Raw genomic sequence first — 24,387 nt, forward strand, 5'->3', positions numbered from 1 at the left:
AAAGCTTTGCACTAAGTGACTTCCTCAAGGTCCCTCAGAGGCAGTGGGTGCAAGAGCCAGAAGCAAATGCCGGCAGCTGGCCTCTGAGTCTCTGCTCTGGAGCACCACATTATGATTATTCCCTTTGAGGAAAAAGAAAAGTACCATCAGACAGATATACAGAAAACTGGACCTTGGCTGCACAGCTGGGGTGTCTTGGTTCGCAGATCATTCTCAGCAATGCATCAGTTACTGTCCAGAACACACCTCATGTTGACAGAAAGGTGTCAGCCATTGGCTCAGCTGTTGGCCCAGCCATGGCCTGAAGCAATTGACTGACTCATCTTTAGCCTCTGCTAGTTCCTGCTGTGTGGGGTGGGGAGTAGCCCAGGGCAACAACACACATATAAAACCTAAATCATTGGCAGAGGCCAGGTGGAAACTGTTGGAAGGAGGTGGAGCGTCAGATTCAAAGCCTAAGCCAAGATGAAAATGTAACAACAAACACTGTAAAACTCAAGTAGCCAGAAACTACACGGAATTATTGCTGTGGGGAGCAGTGAGTGTGTGTTGGAGCTCCTCTGCTTTTTGTGTCTGTTTCAGAGCTGACTGCTGGAGTTAAAGACCCCATGTGGGTCTGGAAAGAAAGAATATGCATTTGTGGGGCTGGGGATTAGCTCAGGGAGCCAGAACACACCTGCCTCTCAGCAAAAGCCCCAGGAGCTTCATGCATGTTAACTTTTAAATTTGGAGACTACTGTGTAGTAACTAGATCAAAGAGGAACAAGCTTAAGGCCCAGGACTTTAGCTAGCATGCTACTGAATTAGCCCCAGCAAGCAGAAAGGAGTGACTTATGCCAAATATGACCTTGGTGCTTTTGCCACAAACATCACTCCCCTTCATTTTCCCAATAATCCCATGAGTTTTTAATTATCCTAATTTTACAGGAGGAAAAACAGGTTCAAAGAAAGCAGGTCATTTGCCCAAATTCACACAAGTGATGAAGCTACGGTTCAAACCAGACTTTGGGTATGAGGACGTGGCTCAGCGGGAGTGCACTTACCCAGCATGTGTGAGACCCTGGGCCCCAGCCCCAATACTGCAAAACACAACCGACCAAAAACAACAGCCAGACTCTGAAATGCTGCAGCTCAACTCTGCGTCCTGTCTTGGTGAGAAGCGGTGATCGCAACTCTGTCTGTGGCCAGCTCTGGGGAATTATGGTGCCTATTACTCAGCACTACTCATTCCTTATTTCCACTTTTATCCCTTATTTCTTTTCATTTTCACACTATGAATATAACCAAGAACCTAGAAGAGTCTTTATGTAGACATCATAAACAGATACAATTCAAAAGTTCACGACAACACAAATGGTATTGGAAGAATGGCCAATGGAAACAAAATTAAAATGACTAAAAAGTCTTGTTTTTCTTATCCAGATTTGGAAAGTGAAGGTATAGAAATTCAGCAAGGTATTTACAAATAGATTAAGGATCTGGAAGATGCTTTCCTCATCATTTCCTGTCACTGCTCTGTCCTTGACACATTGGGACCACCTAACTACCCTAGGAATGGAATGGAGACCGTTCATGGACCTTCCCATCTGGTGGCAGCACACCCCCAGCCAACAGCACCTCCACAGACTGAGCCCAGCCACATCATCAGCCAGGGAATTCCAGCTTTGCCTCCTCTGAGTGCCAGTCACCAGTCACCAGTCGGGAAGCTGGATAGAGGTCAGGCACAGTTTGATGGCACAGAGTATCAGTAGTTATCGCTTGTCCCTCGTAACCACCCTTTTAAGCACTGCCAAAGAAACTATAGTAACTTGTGTGTAAATTCAGAGGTGAAGTAGAATCTCTCAGAGATTCTCATTCAGGGCCATTCTGTTTGTAAGGTTTCAGTGGCTTCATGGTCTAAGCAATGGCAGGTTGTGTGTGCATGAAATTTGTAATGTGGACTGAGGTTTGGGAAATTTTCTACCTTGCTCCTAGTAGAAGTCTAGCTCAAGACACACCCAGAACAACTACTTTCGCTTTATGTTTCCTTTTTCTGATGTTCTTAAATGTATTACATAGGACCAGTTATTCACTCACCCATTCACTCACAGTTTCAACCAATGTGTGTCAAATGTTGTATTTCAGGTACAAGCTAAGGCTTAGGATACAAGGAAAAATAATACAGACACTGCCATCTAAGAGAAAGAAATAATGTTCAGTGAGTGTCAGTCAACTCTGTGCCAGGTATTGGTATAGAAAGACTCAGTAGCAAATAATTAGAATACAGTTTGATGTTGGTGTAAACTAGTACAATCATTATGGAAATCAGTATGGAGTTTCTCAAAGAAATAAAATTAGAAATTCCATGTAACCCAGCTATTTTCCTTCTATGTATCTTCCCCAAAGAGCTAAAGACATTATAGTACAATGATACATGCATACAAATGTTTATAGCAACACAATTCATAATCGCTAAATCCAAGAAGAAGCCTGTATACTCACCAACAGATGACTTGATAAAGAATGCGGTATCTATATATAATGGAATACTTTTGGCTATAAAGAAGGGTAAATTTGAGGCATTTGTAGGAAAACTGATATACCTGAAAAACATAATGTTGAGTGAAATAAACCAGACACACAAGCTTAAATATTGTATGGTTTGTCTCATTTGAGTAAGGCAAAGTGCAAACAAAGAACACAGTAAAGAATGGATATAAGGAGAAAAGAGGATGGATCTCCTGCAAATGAGAAGGGGTCCAGGAGACTGAGGACAAGGGGAGAGAGGGAGGGGAGGAGGAAGTAAGAAGAATTAAGATACGCCTTGTACAGGAACCCAATAACCTCAATGTATGTGAACATTATATGCCATAAACATGAGCTAAGGATAATAGCAAGACTGAAAATGGGGAGAGGGGACTTAGAGGGAGAGGGGATTTAGAGGGAGAGGGAGGGAGGGAGGTAGGAAGGGGAAGGAGATTAAAAAAAGAACCAAGCTGTTAGGTACATGCACTCACCTCTCAAGATGAATGTAAACTGCATCTACTGCAAACATGTACAATAAAATAAACAGAAAAGAGTTCGAAAGATTCAGAGAGTCATCATCCATGACTCCATGGTCACATGAGGAAGGGAGTGTTGAAAGGTTCTGGTACGTGCACACAGACAGAAGGCAAGGGTGTGGCTCCGTGGGAGAGCACTTGGCTAGCATGAGTGAGGCTCTAGGTTCCACACCTCGCACAGTAAACAACAACAAAACCTAAGTAATGGTTTTTTATCTTTTCTAATTTTTGTTTCATCCCTGTAATCTAGAATTCCTCTTTCCTCCAATTCACAGGAGCCCTTCAAATGTGAAGTGATTTATGAGCATAAACAATTGAGCCAAATTCTAAGTATAATTTCAGTTTACTAAGTGAGCATTGCTTTGTTTGCTTACTTATTTGTGTTAAGACATTTATTTCAGCAGGGCATAGTGGCCCATGTCTGCAATACCAAGCACTCTTGGAAGCTAAGGCAGGAAGACTGCAAATTTGAGCTCAGCCTGGGCAATTTAGAGACTTAGCAAGAACTTTTAGCAATAAAAAAAAAAAAATTAAAGGGCTGGAGCAAAGCCCTTGGGTTGAATCCCCTGTACTGCTACCAAAAAACAAATAAACAAACAAACACACACACACACACACACAAATCGTATTTTCTTGTTTGAGTGGTTAATTCATCTGTATGGTTCAAAATAGTACACATGTACACATGTGCACACACGCACACACACACACACACACCGTGGGTCTTTCCTACATTCATGTATACACTAATAAATGCAAATGCTCCTACAATCCCCTTCTATACACTAAATGTAACTCATTATTTACAATACTCTGCACATGGAATTTTATTTAACAATATGTCCTGGACAATGACAATGACATTATTCTTCTTCACTTTTACATATCACCCTTTTTTGTGAATGGGCCAGTTTATTTTGCCAGAAACTTATTAATGATGAGGATATTTTGTGTAAATTCTTTGCTCTTCAAGCCTAGCAATATAAGCTTCCACACACATGCATTCAGAAACAGGGTTCAGGGTCACACCCTTCTTCACTGGACTGAGTGCTGCACTGACCAGATGTCCTCAGACTGGCTGTCCCATCTGGCGGTCCTACGCAATGCATGTGAGGGCCCATTTCCCTAAACCTTGGGGTTTTGCCTGTCCTACAGGTGAGATGTGGTTGTCTCAAGTTTTACTTTGCCTATTTTACATGAGAGAGGTTGATCATCTTTTCATTACAAGGACTATTTGGACTTCTTTTGCTATAAACTGTCTACTCCTATCCTTCACCCATTTTTCTTCTGGATTCTCCTTTTCTGTTTCTAAGAACTCTCTAAGGTAAAGAGAATGGCCCTTTGTGGTATAGTTGCTAACTTTTTTTTTCTGTTTCTTCATTTGCTTTTTGATTACCTTATGGTGATTGATTTTATCTCATGAAAATTATTAGGTATTTCAGTGTTTGGTTATTTTGTTGCTTTGGGATATTGAGTTATCATTAAAATGGCTTTTTTGGGTTGTTATCATTTGGGTTATTATTTTTATTAGTGCATGTTTGTAGTACATGCTGTTCACATTCCTTTAGTGGAGTTGACACACTTATATAACATGTCTTAATTCTTTTTTCATCCCTTTTACCTCCCCTCCATCCTCCTCCCTCCATTTCTTAACTCTCCATTTGAGAAAGATCTATCTCTCTACTTCCTATTGACTATCCTTCATTTTTCTCTTTATTTATATTTTGGATTTCTCTTAGAAACCATGTGATATTTAAACTTCTGTGTCTGATTTATTTCACTTAGCATATGGTCTCAGGTGTATCCATTTCCCCATAAATGACTCAAGTTTGTCCTTCTTTATGGCTCAGTAATACTCCATGATGTATAAAAAACACATTTTCTTTGTCCATTCATCTTTTTTTAATTCATCAAGTTTATTGGTATATTTTAGGTATACAGTATGATGACATTTATCATTGGGAATTTGTACCTTTACATGGTATATCTTGGTTCTTATTTTTTTCCCCATTCCCCTCCCCTTCCTTTAGCCCCTTGATGGACATACAGACTGCTTCCAAGAAACAGACAGGGTCCTGCCATGTAGCCCAATCTGACTCTTGGTGATCCTCCTGCCTCAGCCTTCCAATTGGTAGGATTACAGGCATGCAGTGGGTGCCATTACACCCAGTGGTGGGCACCATTTTTTTAAAAGTCAACAAATCTTTCAGTCTTCAGAGACTAACTAACATTTGCATAGTACAGGCAATGCTCAGCTAGCACTTACAAGTCCTATTGTCCTCACTTTAAATGTTAGTTCTCTTAAAAACAAACAAAAAACCTATTTCTACTGAATCCTTTGAAGTTTCTACCTATAGTTTGGATTACTGGTAAAATCCATAATCACCTCTCAGAGCAGCCTCTAGACTGTTGTAACTTAGCCCCTCTAGGCCTTTTCATTTTATTTTATCTATTTTTCTGAATTTAAAAATTTTAACTTTCTACTTGATCAAAGTAATAAAGGTTCATTGTATGACATTCGGAAGTTATAAACAATAGTAAAGAAGCAGAAAAAAAGATCTGTAGTCCATCAAACCAGAGGCAACCACTGTCAACACTTGCTGTCTTTCTTTCCAGTTCTCTCTTCCTTTAACTGAGATACCTTTATTGTTTTTCCTGATGAGACCAAAATAAAAGATTGAAATAATGAAAGAGAAGCAAAAGTCCTCCCTTGAGCTTCTACTCATGCACATAACATTTGCTTTTGTGTCCATCCTCTAGATTTTAAAAATGTTGCTGTAAACATACCATATGCCTACACTTTAGGAATTTGTTTTGTTTCAAGACAGAGTCTGGGTTTTTTTGTACTGGGAATTGAACTCAGAACCTTGAACTTTTGAGGCAGGTACAGTGCCACTGAGCTAAATCCTTGGCCCCCAAGACAGAGTCTTACAATATCACAATCCTTCTGCCTCAGTCTCCCGAGGGCTGGGAATACAGGTTTGTGCCACCTTGCCAGGCTAAGAAGTTTTTAAGTTATAGCGCTACTGAGCTAAGGGTATAAAAGCAAAAACTCCTTTCAAAGACTTTGCTTTGAGAAGAGAGCCTTAAGATGCCCTGCTCTGCAGGATCACCTAGGAGTTGTTTCTCTGGGTTTCCTTTCTAAGCATTTGCCCCTCCAGGCATATACAGGCTGCCACAGCTATGATTCAAGTAGACCCAGCTACTTCTCGCACCAGGGCAAACCTTGGTGTCAACCATGTGATGTTGGTTTTTCAGGAAAGCAGGATGCAAGAGTCATACAGTTTGGGAGATTTCCACCAAGATTTCAAAGAAAAGCCTGGGAGACTAACAGTGTGTGGCACAAAGTCCCGACAAGCAGCCTCTGACAGGGCCACATGTGGAGCTGTGAGAGGAAACTGAAGTTGCAATGGAGACCCCAGGAAGTTAGAGATGCCAGGAACATGGATGACCTGTTGAGAGAAGCTGCAGGCAGTGAGCAGACCAGCTCAAGAGAGTGACCATGTGGGCTGCAGCTGGCAAGGCCATAGGGCAGGGCTGCCCAAGTCCTTTGGGGCTGACATCACACCTCTGTGGGCCCCAGATGCCTGACAAAGAGCTGGCAGCTTGCTGAGTTTCTGTTTTGCTTTGGTCCTCTCCCTTCTCTCTATCCCTGTTCTTTTGGAATGGGAATGTTTACCCCGTGCCATTGTATCTTGGAAGGATATTACTTGTTCTTTTGATTTTCATAGGGGCTCACAGCTAAGTTCCCATGAATCTCAGATGAGAGTTTTGACATGGGACATTTGAGCCATGATGGAACTGTTAAGACTATGGGGACTCTTGGAGATGGACCAAAGGCATTCTGCCTTGTGAGATGAATATGAGCCTTTGGGGAACAGGGGTGGAATGTTATGGCTTGGATCTCACGTGTCCCCCCAAAGGTCATGTAGTAAAGGCTTTGCCACCAGCCTATGGCATTACTGTGAGTGGTGGGAGCTTTAGGAGGTGTGGCCTTATGGAAGAAAGGGAGGTCACTGGGGGTGTGCTCCTGGAAGGGTATTAGGACTCTGGCCCCATCCTATTTTTGCTTCCTGACCCCCAAAGGAGGACAGCCTCCTATGCCATTTGCTTCTCTCCATGATGAGCTGCCTCACAACAGGTCCAAGGCTACAAGGCAAAGAACCATGGATTGAAACCTCTGAAACCATAAGCCAAAAGAAACTTTGTCTCCTTTTAAGTTCTTTATCTCAGATATTTTGTCACAGCAACAGCAAGTTGGCTAACTTCATAATACAGTGGTGTCTCGGTTCACAAATAATTTTGTTTGCAAACAATTTGGTTTGCAAACAGATTTGCAAACTCTGCATCAGGTGATGAACACAACTGTAGCCATCTTTCCTGCATGAACTCAAATGTGGCCATCTTTTTCAGAATTGTAGGAAGAATTAAGTTTGTGAACTGAGGTACCACTGTACTACAAACTTTGCCAAGATAGAGTTTTGGTTGCTGTTTATTTACTGAACATTCCCAGAAACCATTCAGAGCCCCAACATAGTTAATATTCAACAAATACTTCTTGAATGGATATATTCAATAACTTTTGTTGTTTTCTTTTTCAATTGGACTTTTCATTTTTCCTTATAAATTCTTTTCATTTTGGTTTGCTTTTTGAGACAAAGTCTTGCTATACAGTTCAGGCCATCCTGGCACTCGTGTAGCACAGGCTGGTCTCAAACTTTGGTGATCCTCCTGCCTCAGCATCCTGAGTGCTGGGTTTACAGACATATGCCACCTCGTCCAGCAAAAATTCTTTTTTTGAGATAGTATCTTCTTTAAAGATTTTTCATGGGGTGGTGATTTAGCGCAGTGGTTCCGCTGCCTGCCTCGAAAGTGCAAGGACCAGAGTTTGATCCCCGGTACCAAAAATAAATAAATAAAATAAAAAATGTTCATTAATATGTTTGTGATACATATTAATTGCATTCATCTTAGGATATTACATATAAATATACATATATTTATGAATTAATGATAAACATACTAGTCTCTTGTCAATACTTTGTAAATATTTTCCTTATTCTATTTCCAGTTTTTCCATGCACAATATTACATTATTAATAATATGCCTTACATACTATATTATATAATTTTCCCTGTATCTTTAAAAAAATATTTGAAATCAGCAGGAATTTGCTGTCTGGGCATGATCTGTGACCTAGAGGAATGGGCTGCACTCCCAGCATGAGGAAGGAAGTACCTCCCTCCTGCAACAAGAAGTTCTAAGGGAGGAGGAGCCAAGCCCAAAGAATTTCATTTATTGTTTCCCAACAATTCTAACACATGCTTTTTTTTTCCTTCCCATTTTAAACTTTCTGGACCAGGATGTAGCTTATAATTAACTGTGTCTTAGAAGTGCTGTTGGCAAATTGACCCCTTTTTAGTGGTACTTAGAATTACAATACCTCCCCCAATTGGTAGGACTTGGATTTGATGAAATACAGAAGAATGTCAGTCATTGGAGGGGAGTGGACAGACTCTCCCCACCCTTGCCGTGTGGCTCCTTGCTCAGGTACCCTGGACTGGTTTTTCAATTCTAAGAAGATAAAGAGCACAAATTAAGGAGTGTCCCACCAAGTGCTAAGGGACAACAGGGCAGAGGACAATTTAGAGTCCCTTACAGGGCTGAGACGTGCATGCTGCTCCCTGGCCTGGGACTGCCCTGTAACTGGCCCACGGGTGGTCATTGCTGGTGTTGCTCTCAAGGATGTCCAGCTTCTGGGTAAGACTTGGGGGTTCATATTCCTACCAGGATTTTGCAGTATTCTCAGCATGTAGATTTCTTACTCTCCATGGGTCAGATTTGAACTTGGTCCCTGGAATCTGAAGATTCCCACGCCAAGCTGGGGGATGGGATTAGCTCTTGAGGAGAATCTCTGGTCCCTTAAAATGCACCAGCCTGAGTTGAGCTTCCTCAGGGGCTTCAGGCAAAGGGGAACAGTCGCCTCAGCCAACACAGTAATAGCTTCCTCTGCTGGAAAGAAATAATCCAAGGGCTTCAGAGAGACTCAGAATCCATCCAAATGCACCCAAATGCCCCATTGGAATTCAGCGTCCTTCTCCTTCCTCATAAATTCTCCCAGATTTACAGGATACTTGGTAACGCAGTGAATTCAGTATCTGTTGTAATTCTGCAATCTACAGGTTCAATTTTTGGATGGGGAGGGGGCCACTGTGAGGCTTTATCCCATCAGCCCCAAGAAACAAAAGGTTCTTTTAGGTCACTTATTGAAGATCTCTGGGTTTCTGACTTTGCCTTGAGTTGAAAACTAAAATCCCTGATTGTAGGGAACAGTGAGAGGCGACCTTACTAGAGCCTCTGCAGTAAGTCCTAGTCTCCTGCGAGCCATGGCAGCACACGGTGAATTACAGGAAAGGTAGGAAAATGAGACTGAGAAGAAGCTGAGCTTTGGGTCTGATCAGTGCTGCTCTGGGCGGCAAAGACAAAAGCCCCCAGCTTACCGCACCTTTTATTCAGTACTCAGTACATCGGGAGAAACAGATGTAACAAATGACTTGCAGAGAGTTCGGTACATCCTTCATAAATAAGATGTAACAATCCAAGAACGATGAGGAACTGAGTAGATGTTTGTTCCTCCCAGGATGTCTTCAGCTGTGTAATCTTGTCCTGGAGAATCACAGCATCACCAGATGATTGAGGTCTCAGTTGTGACCGGAGGCCAAAATGGAATTATGTCTCGGAATTCCATAGCTGGGCTGTAGGCAGGACAACTAGGCTAACCAAATGATTTTTCCTTAAAATTATATAGCGTTACTCCCGACACCTGATCATAGTTTTCTTTTTGGAAGCTTCATTCTCCACATGCACAGGTAGTGACTGTGTCATCGTGTTGGGTCACTGCAGCTCTGCACTGCCAGGGTCCCATTTCCTCCCTGATGAGGTCACTGCCTTCCAGCTCCATAGCCAATCCCAGAACCCTGCAGCTGTAGTCTGAGATGTTTGTGCCTTGCAGAATTCATATGCTGAAGTCTCATCTCCCACATTCTGGGCCCTTGGGGAGTGACTAGACCATGAGGGTACACCCTTTATGAATGGGATTAGTGCCCTTATCAAAGAGGGCCAAGGCAATCTGCTGGCCTTTTTTGCCTTTCTGCCATGGGAAGACACATAAAAGACACCATCTGTGAGGAATAAGCTCTCCCCAGATGTGAATCTGCTGGGCCCTTGATCTTGGATCTCCCAGTTCCCAGAACTGCAATAAATTCTATCATTTTACTCAACCCAAGGTATTCTGTTACAGGAATCCAAAGGAACTGAGGTATTACCTTTGTGGTTGTTTCCTGGAGCAACTGGTGGTACCAAAGACTTTTATCACTATTAAGTTGGGAAAAACAGAAAACATTCCAGATATTTTAAGTAGAAAGGGATTTTATTTTTGGAATCAGAGACTTTTTTTAAAATTGCAACTATTTTATTTTACAAATACCTTACAAATGTTTTTTTATCACAAATGATTTTGATATATTTAAGTAATAATGTATTTATATATAAAAGCTTATCATCATAAATTCTAATTGGCTATGGGCCACTTTGTCTGGCTTAGCATATAATCCCTTTCTTTCTGCTGCTGAAATCTGAGGTACAAGAATCTGCCTCTCTTGCTGCTGTCCGAGGGACACATTTTGGCAATCCCAAATTTGTCGGCTTTTTTGCTTTTGTTTTGAGACAGGATCTCATTATGTAGGTCAGGCTGGGCTTGAACTCACTAGGTAGACCAGGCTGTCCTTGAACTTACAGAGATCCTCCTGCCTCAGCCTCCCAAGTGCTAGGATTACAGGCATGCACCACCATGCCCTGCTGTCTGCTTTCTTTGGTCTCTCAGTACCTTCTACCTTTGGTGGCTGGTTCTCACACACTGGATCTTCTAAAAACAATTTGTTTTTTTTGTTTTTTTGGTTGGTTTTAAGGGAATAAATGTGCTTATATCCCTTTTTAATAATTTTCTTAAGAGTATGCTTTGATGACAGTAGAAAATAAATATTTAAAACAAGCAAAATAAAAACTTAATGCCAACTTCAAAGTTGAAGGAACCTGGAAAACTAACTATCGAACAAGATTAGGGAGTTAGGTAAGGGTAGGGACATTTGGGGATTTCTCAAGCTCTGTGAAAACAGACAGAAAATGCAAGCTCTCAGCTACAGGACGAGTGACGGCAAACACTCTCGTGTTTATGCTACAAGCACTGCACATGGGTACTTCACGCACACAATGTCACAGCGACACAACACCGCTGTGCCAACACAGGTGAGCTCCCAATAGCCGTCACAAACTATCGGAGCATAGCTATTCCTGCCTTAATGTTTTAGGCAAATAACTGCAATACAGCAGTATAAATATTGATTTTCTAGATTTCAGAGACTTGAAAAAAGGAGGAGCAAAGCATGTGGCGCACACCGTTGTTTGCTGTCTGGGAGCCTAAGGACAGGAAGCCTCCTGGAGGACACCTGGGCAGGAGCCAGCCTCGGCTCTGTCTTTATGCCCTCATGGTGCATGAGTATCTGTTCTTGGCAGAATGTAAATCCTAGAGCTCTGGAGGGAAGGGGGTCTGGAAAATCTAATACTCTGGCTTCTGAGGAAAGCAATGGAGGGTTGAAAATAAGAAGAGGAAGTTGCTCAGGGTTAGAGCTTAGCACATGAGAAGTCCTGGGCTCATTCCCAGCACTGAAAACAATGAAAAAGAGAGAAAGCTCATAAGGGCTGGCACATCTAGTTTAAAAAGTTCTTAAGATCAGGAATGTAGCTTTCTTCAGTGGTAGTTACTCTTCCTGTGGGAATCCCCAGCCCTGCCTAGCCCATAGCCAGGTGTTTGTCAGTGACTAATCCAGAGGCCAGTTGTGCTGCTCCCTAAACCTGATAAAATGCACTCTCCAAAGGTGACCTTAGAAGAACACTTCAGTACACTTACTACCAGAACTAGCGACAGTCCTCATTCCCTCTGGGAAGTCTGCCTTTTCTCCTAGAGCCAAGCTAACTTTCTGAAGCTCATTGTTGTTGCAAAACCCTGGAATCCAAGGGCTGCATCTGAGCACCTGTGTTCTGCCAGGAGCAGCTGGTGAGGTCAGGGCAGGCTGGGCACAGGCCACTACCTGGAGCCACCAGACTGCTTCAGCCTCCTGTGTGTGCATATGCATGTGTGTGTGTATGTGTGCACACAGCAGGAAGTGCTGGCTGCTGCTGTTCCCTCTGACTAAAGAAAGCCAAACAGTTCACAGTAGGGTCCCCGCTGCTGCGAATCCCACCCAATCCCTCACCTCAGAGTAAATCACAAATGTACAGCTGCAAGCCTGTACCACTCAGCAGAGAAAAAGACCATGCAGCTGAGCTACAAATCAAATATTATTAAAAGCCTAAAGATTATGGAAGAATTATGAAGAAAAACATATTATTATAAATTCTCATAGCTGAATTATTTTTTCTTTTCAAGCATGGTGGCGCACACCTGTAATCCCAGCATTTAGGAAGCAGAGGTAGGATTGCCGTAAGTTTGAGGCCAGCCTGGGCCACATAGTGAGTTTAAAGGCAGCCTGAACTATACAGCAAGACCTTGTCTCAAAAAAACAAAACAAAAATCTATATTTGTAAAAGAGAAAAAAAGTAAAGGCATATTATACTACTCATTAAAACAGATGAAGGGAAAATTGGGTCTAGGTCTGGTCCTAAGCCTTAAAAATTCCTTGACTCAGAACTGTATGAATAATGAAGAGGGGATGGCTGAGCCCTCACTAGCCTTACAGAGATCGCCCAGCTTCCTGGATGTCAAAACTCGCCTTCCTGAGTCAGTGAGCATGAATCCTGGATTCCCAGTCCAGGCTGCACTCTAAGCTCCAGGGAAGAGTTCACAGCTGCGCCCAGGCTTTCCCTGGAGATTTGTGTGGTGTCAGCTGGTTTCTGTTGCTGTTGCTTTAAGTTTCCCAGATGATTCTAAACAGGCAGCCTGAGCTGAAAACTCTAGTTTAGAAGTTTAAAAATATCATCTGAAGGTGCAGTGCCAGTCCCCACTGTTTAAATAAAACAGACATCCCTGCATTTTCATGTTACTACTTTGCAACTGGTCCCAGAGATAACCTGGCCCACAGGGATTCATCCTGACGCCTGTTTGTCTCCTGCAGCCACCTGGGATTGTGGCTGATCTCTGACTTTCCTGAGCAAAACAGGTGTGGCATGTAGAGTCACTGTCCCCTCCTGGCTGGCCGTTTTGAAATGTCTTCCGCATACAAGACATGTCTACCTGTACTTTTCCCTCTCTTTCCCTTGCTCAGAGGTGATTGAAATACATAATCATCTGAGTGTGAATGTGGCTGCCAGGAAAGTAAGTCACTCCCTCAACGAGGAAGACTCCCAGCTGTGAAACCTTTGCTCAGTGGAAGTGAGGCCTCTGATGCCTGCTTGTGTTGAACAAATTCTGTCTTCATTCCACAACACTGATTCTAGAGGATGCTGTAATGGTTAGTCTTAGAACCAGAAAGTGTTAACATCTTCCTCAGGTTGCTGCCTACGTGTGGGAAAGGGGGCCACTGCCTCGTGTACTGATAGTGACACTTACAGCACCTAGGGCCACCTTCAGGGCTCCATGTTCACTGCATTTTCCTCTGTGCAATGAAGACAAAGAATTCACTGCAGGCACTGCCCTCATCCCAGGTGATGGAGGCAGACCTGTCAGGATCCACTGTGTGGACACAGCCATGTCTCACTGCACTTAGCATGGGAGACAATTCTGCCTGTTTCACCAACTGTTCAAACTCATGTGTTGACTGAATTTTTTTTTCTTTTTTTTGGAGGGGGGGTACTGGACCTTGCACTTTTTTTTTTTTTGGAGACAGTCTCACCATGCCACCTAGGATAGCCCAGGACTCCTGGGCTCACGCATTCTCCTGCCTCAGCCTCCTGAACAGCTGGGACTACAGGTGAGTGCCACCACGCTTGACTTGATTTCATGTTTTTCAAGTGTGATTCACCCACCTTCTTCCCAGTTCTGAGTTGTTGCTACAGTAGCTTTTCAGTTGATTCTGTTTCTTAAATTGGCCAGTCTTCTCACTTGTAACAGGAAACTCAATCCTTTTAGTCTCTATTCCAATTGAAGTTCAAATTCCCACTGTAATGGCTTTCCCTTTGGCAGGATACAATATTTAACATCCACAACTCTTAAGGGAGGAGATGTTCATTTTGGCTCATGGTTTCAGAGGATTCAGTCCACGGCAGGCTGGCTTTAAGGCACAAACATCATGGCAGAAGGGTGTGCTAGAACAAAGATGCTTAGTTCAAAGCAGTGGAGACGCAGTACTCAAGGTAAGTGTGGCACAAGAGATACACCATCCAAGCTGAGGATGGCTGTGCATGCCTATAATCCCAGTACTCTGGGAGGCTGGGGCAGGAGGATTGCCAATGTGAGCCTAGCCTAGCAAATTTAGCAAGTTGCCGTCTCAAAAATAAAAAATGGGCCAGGAATGTAGTCAATGCCAAGGTCCTGGGTTCAATTCCCAGGATGCCCAAAAAGGAGAGGGAAAGACAGACTCTCCAAAGGCACACCCAGTGACTCCAACCAGGCCCCATTTCCTGCCAGCACATTCAGCTATGTACCTCAAAGGATTAATCCCCTGATGAGCACAGCACCCTAATAATCCAATCACCTTTCTGGGAGTCTCTTAATCCAGTCAAACTGACAATTGAGCTAACTGTCATACCTTCTTTAGGCTGATGGTGACTTGGCCCTTGGCCCCCCTCTCCGGCCTCAGCTCCTTCCTTTCTCTCCTCTGTCTTTCCTATCTCTGGGACCCTGGCTCCCTTTCTGTCTTCCCATCTTGGCTCTTCCCCAGAGGTCACCTTTCACCTGCACCTTCATCTGCAGATCTTCAGCTGTCCCTTCTCCTCTATTGGCAATGATTCAGAGCACACTGCCATGTTGATTTCCTCATCAAAGGTACCATGATTACATACATGCAGGCATGCAAGCACAGATATGGGTGTGTGTGTCTATGCTGCTGTCTCCCTTCCCCAAATATCCCCACCCAGAGGGGCTGGGAATGTGCCATTTTTTTCACTTCTTATGCCTTGGAGCTACAATAATGATACGCATGTCTGGAATGTTAAGAAAATACTGTACTTGGGCCGGGGATTTAGCTCAGTGGTTTCGCCACCTGCTGTGCAAGTGCAAGGACCTGAGTTCGATCCCTGGTACCAAAAAAAAGAAAATACTGTAGTTGAATGTCATTATGTTGTATACCTAAAATGTACCAATAAAATTAATAAACAACCCTTTCTACAGACCAAGAGTGGAATCATGCTATGTATTGGAGTTACTTTCACAATTTTTTTTTTTTGGTACCGGGGATCGAACTCAGGTCCTTGAGCTTGTGCAGCAGGTGGCGAAACCATTGAGCTAAATCCCCAACCCCATTTTCAGAATTATTTAATGAAAGTCACAATATAAATTGTACCTTATGTAAAATTTGGTAAAAAAATTTCATTCAGCAAATGAATACTGGTGAATAATCTGAATTATCAATTATGATTTTGACTTCTTACCCCTCATTTAAGTTGAAACAGTTTCTACTTCAGTATTTCTTATACCCTTTATAAAAACATGTAACTTCTCTTTTCCGGTACTGGGGATTGAACCCAGGGGTGCTCTGCCATTTAGCTACATCCCCAGCCCTGTTTGGGATTTTTGGTATTTTTTGAGGCTGGTTCTCATTAAGTTGCCCAGGCTGGCCTCAAGTTTGTGAGCCTCCTGCATCAGCTTCCCGAGTAGCTAGGGTTACAGGTGTGCACCACTGCACCTGGCCAATTCAATCTTTTCTTGCCGGGTGAGATGGCGCACACCTGTGATCCCAACACTCAGAAGGTTGAGGGAAGAGGGTCCCTGTGAGTTTGAGCCCAGCCTGGGCTACACTGCGAGATCCTGTCTCAACAACAAAATATTTTAACTTTCTTAAGAAGGAATTTAGATATTTCCCTCATACCTAAAAAACTGTATGCAGTCATTCTAATTAGAAATTTCCCATTTGGTAGAAGGAAATTTCTATTTTCTGAGGGTAATACAATTAAACCCATGTAAATAAAAACTTAAAATGTGGGGGAAAATATTGAACCAGCAAAATTTTCCAATTGTAAAATAGTTTCTTAGACTATGGAGTATCTAACAATATCTCCAATGCTCAAGAAGATGTGCTTTTATGAAAAAAATGACAACCCAAGGGTCTGGAGTGCAGCTCAGTGGTATAGCACTTGCCTAGAATGCAAGAGGCCCTAGGTTTGATCCTTACCACTGGGTGGAAAAAATGATGAGCCATATTAATGAATTCTAGTTTCATATTCCAGCAACAAGTCTTGATTTTATACTTTTGTAATTCTTGGTTTGCTGGCCCAGTGAGCCTGACCATAAAACACCAAATCTGCCTGGAACGAGCTTTCAAGTCCCAAGGCATGGTGGTTTTTATCTAGATGTCCCCAAGATCCTTGTGTGCTCATAGGCTGGGCTTTTGGAAGGTGACTGGTTTACCTGACTTGCTATTATGGGTTGGGGTCTGGTGGGAAGAGGCAGGTTATTGGGTATCACCTGGAGGGTGTATCTCCCTCCCCATCTGCCCTTTGTGGTCTGCTTCCTATTGGCCATGAGGTGAGCAGCTTTCCCTGCCAGTCCCTTCCACCATGCTGCTTCTGCCTAGAACCAGCTGACCATGCAAGAGCTGAGACTTCTAAACCATGAGCCAAAATAACCCTCGTCTCCTTTCAGTTTCAGGTGTTGGGTATTTTGCACCAGTGATGAGGAGGGTGACTAAGATATAAGGCCTAAGGTTATCCCTTAGGAAATTAAGCATTTGGTACATTGCCACTCTTTTGGTTATAGGAAGCTTTTTAGGTACCATTTAGTGAACTGTCAAATGCCAAAAACACTGAGATATTTGCCTGGATATCTAATTTGTTACCAGGAATTAGTTCAGACACTAAGAACTTAGCCTCCCAAGTAGCTGAGGTTACCAGTGCATATTATCATGCCTGGCTCATGTACAATCTCAGAATTAGAGCCAGAAGAGCCATCCAAGCCTTCCCCAAAAGCTCTCTTTACAGATTTAATGGTTAAATGCCTAAGGCAATTTCCACTTCCACTGAATGAATATGCTGTCAATATTTTGCAATGACCAAACGGGAGATCTTTCTTTGAACATGCATGATAATACACTGGTAAAGAGTTATAATTAAGTAGTTATGGGGGCAGTGCTATTTTTTTCAGGAAGATTTCAAGGAATCAACTATCCTGCCACCATAAAGGGAATTGGCCTCTTAATTTGACACTTTTGCCTCATTTCAAAAGGAGATAAAATACAAGATGATGATTTTAATGGCTCACTTGTTTTGAGTGTTTAGAATACAGCAAACACCGTACCAACTATTTTATATATATTTAGTTATCACAGTAGGCTATTTGATATTTTATTATTCCTAATTTATTGACCAGAAATCCATGGCTCAGAGCAGTGAAGTGACTCAAGATTAAGCAGCTAACAATAGCTGAGTTAAAATTTAAAATTCTGACTTCAAAGCCTGCAAAAGACCAGCTTGAAACCACACTAAGCAGGCTTTAGATATTATTGATTTGGCTTATACTTCAACTATTGATTAAGACTGAGTTACTCCAAGGCCTGTGAATTTCTAAGTGACTCTTCAGCTGGTGTATGGAGACAGCCTTCCCTATTCCAACAGTCACAGCTGAGGTCGTGACTCTCTAACAGCAAGGAAACACTGCAGCTGAGGAATTATGACTATGCAGCCATTCTCCCAGATCAAATGTTAGTTAATGGGGCCGGGATTTAGCTCAGTGGTGCTGCCGTCCACCTCTCAAGCACAAGGTCCCAAGTTCGATCCCGGTACCAAAAGAAGTTAGCTAATGATAACGCAGGTGGCTTGTTAGCTATGACCTGCAAGATAACAGAGGTGACTTGTTAACTGTGACCTGTCCTTCACAAGAATACAGAGTTACTCCTTTTTACAGCCTCGCTCATTAGTGCATTAGTTGTGCTATTCCTTACATCTGCCTTCACACCCCCTTGCTATGTTGTATAATCAAAAATAGTGCCTAATCCAGAGCTAATGGTCTTTAGCCAAGAGAGACTAAGATCAATTCCCAGCCCCCCAACTAATAAACTATCATTCATTATTCTGTATTCCTCGTTCTTTGGTGCATGGTGGTGTGTGCCTATAGTCCCAGCTCCTTGAAGGGTGAGGTGGGATGATCACTTGAGCCCAGCCTGGATAACATAGCTGGAGGTCCTGTTTCAAAAATATATCAATAAACTGTGAAATTAGAAGGGAAGGCAGGGTAAGGGAGGTGACAGGAGGGTAAAAATGACCAAAGCATGTTACGTGCATGTATGAATCTGCCAAAATGAAACCCACTAATCTTTACGTGAAAAAAAATTAATGACTTTCCAAAAAGAAAAATACCTAAAATAAGTTATAGAAGTTTTTCAAAATAAAAGAAAAAAAAAACCAAAGAAAAACAGTGACAGACATTTCAACTCTCTGCAAAGGCAGTCTGACCCCTCATCCTGTTCTTTTGGTCTAAATGCACTGTGAGTGCCATGTGCTCAGAAGAATCATTTGAGAAGCTCTGTGAGAGGGGGGTTTCCCCATGCTACATTCAAGGGCTGTTTCAGTGCTAGCAGGCTGCTCATTGCCCATCTGTTCATTCACATCCTTTAATAAACAGACATTTACCGAGTACTAGCTGCGTGCTAGCCGCTGAGCTCTGTCTGGGCCAAGAGCTGGCAATACAGAGAGAACCAGAACCTCTGCTCTTGGGCCTACCTTCTAGGAACTGACAAGAGATCAGAAAAGAGATGCGCATGAGAAATAAGTAGGTGACTGCTGGGGGCAGGAGAGGCAGAGGGTGAATTTTCCTTACAGAGCTTAGGAAATGGCTGTTGATGACTTTGGTCATCAAATGAATGAGAGCAGAGGATGGGCAGGGTCTGGGGAGAGCACCTCAGGCAGAGGAAGCTGCAGGTGTAAACGTCCTGGACCCTGAGACAAGGCCCTGTGACTGCAGCACAGTGCATCAGGGCACAGCAGGAGAGGAGGGCTGAGGGTCAGCAGGAACTTAGTACAAAAGCTGTTTTTTATTCTAAATGGGAATGGGATGGTTTGGAGGTCTTTAATCAGGGAATTATTAGAGGGGCTTTTTTGTTTGGTTGTTTTTTTGAGTCAAGGTCTTGCTGTGTGGTTCAGGCTGCTTCTCAACTGTGTGACCCAGGCTGGCCTCAAACTCTTAGCAATCCTCCAGCCTCAACTTCCTGAGTGCTGGAATTACAGGTGTGTACCACCATACCCAGGAGGGGATTAGAGGTATTTAAACACTACCCCTCTAGCTGTAGTGTGAATGGCCACAGCAGTGACACAGGAAGATCAGTTAGGAGTATCAGGACTGGTTCATGGCAACACTGCTTCTCATGCTCATGCCAGACAGGTGCGTAGGCTCTCAGAAATTACAGAGAATTCCTGTGATGACAGAAAGTAACCTATCTGAAGTTAACAATCATCTACCAGCAAGCTTAATTCCCATAGGAATGTAATAGAAATTTACCTATTTTTTTGTACTCTGGGGGTAACAATCAGATACTTTACTGAGATTGTTTACATATACCTGTCTCTGAAATAGAACCCCATGAATACTGTACTTATGAATTCTGTATACTCCATCTCCCATAGATGCCCTTGAAAGAATGTCTTCTAGGAATTTGAAAATCTTTAATAATCCCCCAGAGATTCAAATACATAATCCACAACATTATTATAAAGAATCAGAAAGTTCTGTGAGTAATACATCTCATTCAATCTTTTACAAACACATTTTATGTAGTGCTCAGGATCACTTACTTTCCTGCCATCAGAAAGCCATCCTTCTAACAGCACTGGATTTGACTTATCCACAGGGGCCTGCACACTATGTAAAATCTCACATCACATATTCCTGATTTAATTAGGATAATCTGCCCTTCCCAAATCATAATGTTGAGATATGTTACAGAGGGGGAGTCGAAAAGAGAGCAGCTTGATGATTTATTTCACATACGTTATTCACATTTCTAACATTTAAAATTATGGTAAAATTTATATAACATTTATGACTAACCATTTTAGGTGTGCAATTAAGTGTCATTAAGTATATTCACAATGCTATGCAACTAACACTACAACCCATATCCAGAACTTTTCTATCTTATCAGTGGCTTGGTGCCCTTGAAAAACTACTTCACTTTCTAGGTGTATGAATTTACCTATTCTATATGCCTCACAGAAGTAAAATTATAATACTGTTGTGTATGGCTTACCTCACTTACGTTTTCAAGGTTCATTCATGTCATAGTATCAAAAATGTATTCCTTTTTAAGACTGAGCAATATTCCATTGTCTGTATACCTGTTCTATTGGTGAACATTAGAACTGTTCTTCCTTTGGCTATTGTGAATGATGCTGGTATGAACTTTGATGCAGAAGTATTGAGTTCCTGCTTTAAACTCTTTTGGGTATGTACTTGGAATTTTAGTATTGTCTGTGTAAAACAGAAAAACATGACTGCACTTAGTATGTATTTAGAGCTAGTCCTAGAAGACCAACTAGTGGGTTGAGGGATGCTGAGAAGCAACCCTAACCTTTCTAAAATACAGCTGCAATTCTCCTGCCCCAAGGTATTGGAAAATTCTAATTTCATGAGAACTGGTTATTTGAAAAGGTCCCAAAATGAGAACTTGTAACCTTAAAGACAAAAATCTCCCCCATATCACCAACAAGAGATTATGAGTATCTTCAATCAGGTTCAGTGTCTTCCTTAATTGACTGAGAAGAGTGCCCTCATGTATCTGTGGTTTATGCTATGAAGGTTTTGAATGACTTAATAATGGAATCATAACTGGGAGGACATTTAAATGTCATCTTAAAAACAAATTAAACATTGCCTGCATGGCAAGTCTTAGCCTAAAAAAATTTTAAAAACAATATTTTGACAGTGCTCTAAACCACACATACAAAAGTATCTAAAATATATAGCTACAACTTAAAGAAAAAACATATCCTATGGACTGGAGATTTAGCTCAGTGGCACTGTGCCTGCCTCGAAAGCACGAGGTCCTGAGTTCAATCCCCAGTACCAAAAAGAAAACACATCCTGCCTAGTGAGAAACAGCATATTGCTAGTATCTCAGAGCATTTTGTAAGCTGTATTAACTGAGCTTACTTTCCGAGATAACACTACCCTGAATTTAATCATTCCTTTGCTTCCACTTACCACTTGTTTTTTCACCCAAACAATATTTTAAAGTGAGTTTTCCTATTTTTGAGAGAAAAAATTGCATAAGTTGAATCCTACTGTACCTATGCTTTTGTGACTGATATTCCTTCTAAAAAGTATATACACAGGCATGGTGGCACATGCCTCTAATCCCAGCACTTGGGAGGCTGAGGCAGTAGGATCACTATGAATTCGAATCCAGCTTGGGCTACACAGTGAGTTCAAAGGCAGCCTGAACTACAAAGTGAAACATTGCCTCAAAAAAACCCCATACACACACACACACACACACACACACACACACTCACACACATGTATATATAGGAATATATATATAGACTTACTTTCAAGTTTTTATGGTATTCCAATATAGCATATTTGAATATACTCTTGCTAGATTCATTATCATGTTAGAACCATATCCAAAATGTCACCTGTGCTCATGTGCAGCCATTTTTCTTGTGTATGGATGAGGGGCAGAATAGCAGGGTTGTAAGGTGTGCACATGACCAGTGTTTCTAGTTACTTCCAATCATTTTTCCAAAGTAGATGAAAGCAGACTATAAGGATTCCCTTTTATCTGCTCTTCCTAGTCCTTGGTTGTCAAGACTTTCACATTCTGGCCAGCCTAGGAGAGTGAACTATAACCTCACTGTGGTTTAAATGTACTTCTATGACTCTGAATGAGACTGGTTTCTCATATTTACAGTTTGTGTGTAATCATCTATGAAATGCCTGTCCATATCTCTTGAACATTATTTTATTTGGATTTTGTCTTTTCTGATCAATTCATAGGCATTCTCTTTTCTTGGGGGGGGTTTGTCTTACTTTCCTTTTTACTGAGACAAAATATCTGACACATACAAGTTAAAGAAGGAAAAGTTTACTTTACCTTATAGTTGGTAGAGGTTTCATTCCAGACAGCTGGCTCCAAGGAAAGGTGGCATTACAGAGGAGAAACAGTCCATGGCAGGGTAGGCAGGAGACAGGAAGCAGCCTTCCTTCTTTCCTGTTATATTCTATCCAGGCTACAAGCCCACTGGTGGTGCCATGCACATCCAGGATGGGTCTTCCCTCTTCAGTTATTCCATCATCCACAACCATACTAAATCAATCAGTGGACTCAGCCGTTATCACACACCTATAACCCATATTCCCACACCCTAGATCCAGCCACCTCCAAAAAGCCCTATCTATGAATATATGAGGCTTTAGGAGGACAGCTAGATACAAGCCATAACAGGGGGCTATTATTTTTAAATCAAGGTGTAACACTGGTACAGAAGGGTTCATAAAATGTAAATGTACTTTAAAAACATAATTTAAACAACTATAGGCTGGGGATTTAGCTCAGTGGTGCCGCCACCCGCCTTGCAAGAGCAAGGGCAAGCTCAATCCCTGGTACCAAAAAAAAAAAGCCAACACTCAACCACTGCTTTTGCTCCCTCTTATCACAGAATCTTTCCTTTCACAGAAATACCATACTGACTTTTGTGGTAATTACTTCATTCCTTTTCTTTTTTGTTGTTTTATTTTTCTTTGTGGTGCTGGAGATTAAACCCAGGGCCTTTGCACTAAGCTACTTCCATCCATTTTATTTCATTTATTATTTTTTGGTAGTGGGGTTTGAACTCAGAACCTTGCAGTTTCGAGGCAGGTGAGGTGGCACTGAGCTAAATCCCCAGCTATATATTTCTATATAAAAGGTCTCACTAACCCACTTCTGCCTCAGCCTCCCATAGTGCTAGGATTACAAGCATACACCAGCTTCACTGTTTAATAGTTCTATCACTAGGAATCATCCTGAACAATGTAGTTTTAGTATTGCCTGTTTCCAATGTTGTAAAAATGGATTCACCCAGTTGGTATTTTTTGGCTTCTTATACTCACCATTGTCTCTCAGACTTATGTTTTATAAACTTTTATTCTAAGTATTTCATGGTTGGATAGTTTTAATACCATAATGTACAATTCACTGATTATTGTATTTTTGTTTTGGTACCGAGGATCGAACTCTGGTCCTTACGGTTGTGCAGCACGTGGCAAAACCACTGAGCTAAATCCCCAGCCCTGATTATTGTATTGTTGATGGACATTTGGATCTGCTTCCAGTTTTTCATTCTTAACAATACTAAGAACATTACACTTGAGCAATATTTTTCTCCACACTAAGGAGCCGAACCATTAGATCTGAAGTATACATATCTTCTGCTGGGCGTGGTGGCAAATGCCTGTAATCCTAGCACTTGGAAGGCTGAAGCAGGAGGATCTGGTGAGTTTGATGAGTTCAAGAGCTGCCTAAGCTACACAGCCAGACCTTGTCTCAAAAAAAAAATTATCAACTAAGTATTTAAAATACATATATCTTCAACTAACTTACTTTCCATAGTTTTACCACTTTGCATTTTCGCTAGCAGTGTGTAAGAATTCCTGTTAATGTACCAGTAGTTGCTACTGTCAGTTTCCAACTGTTAAAATATAGCGGATACACTATTTAAAACCAATCACTGGGCCAGGAATTTAGCTCAGTGGTTCCACCGCCTGCCTCGAAAGAGCAAAGTCCCGAGTTTGATCCTCGGTACCCCCCAAAATAAAAAAATAAAAATAAAACCAATCACTGTGGTTTTAAAGGACTTTCCTGATTAGTAATGACATCCAGCACCCTACATGAATGTCGGCGTTTTGGCTTTCTTCACTTCTAGAGCACCCTGGTTATTTTACCAGTTTGTAACTGGGCTGTCTTTTTTAATTCTTACACATTCTGGAGAGTAGCTTGGGTCAACTACCTACTTCACCAACACCTGCTCTGCGCCTCTGTCTCTTTGCTGTGTACTCTGAAGGTCGGCTTCTCAGCCTGGGTATAGTCGTCAACCGGGTCAAGAGGCCGCCTCGCACGCAGACCCCACGCGCCGGCGCCGTGTCCTCGAGCACTTGCGCACCGCACAGGCGCGTTCCGTCCTCCTCCCCGAGCTCTCGCGCCTCTGCAGAGGCGGCTCCCGCGG

This window comes from Heterocephalus glaber, unplaced genomic scaffold (assembly GCF_053883595.1).
Source record: "Heterocephalus glaber isolate CG9 unplaced genomic scaffold, H.glaber_assembly_v1.0 deba00001719, whole genome shotgun sequence".
NCBI lineage: Eukaryota > Metazoa > Chordata > Mammalia > Rodentia > Bathyergidae > Heterocephalus > Heterocephalus glaber.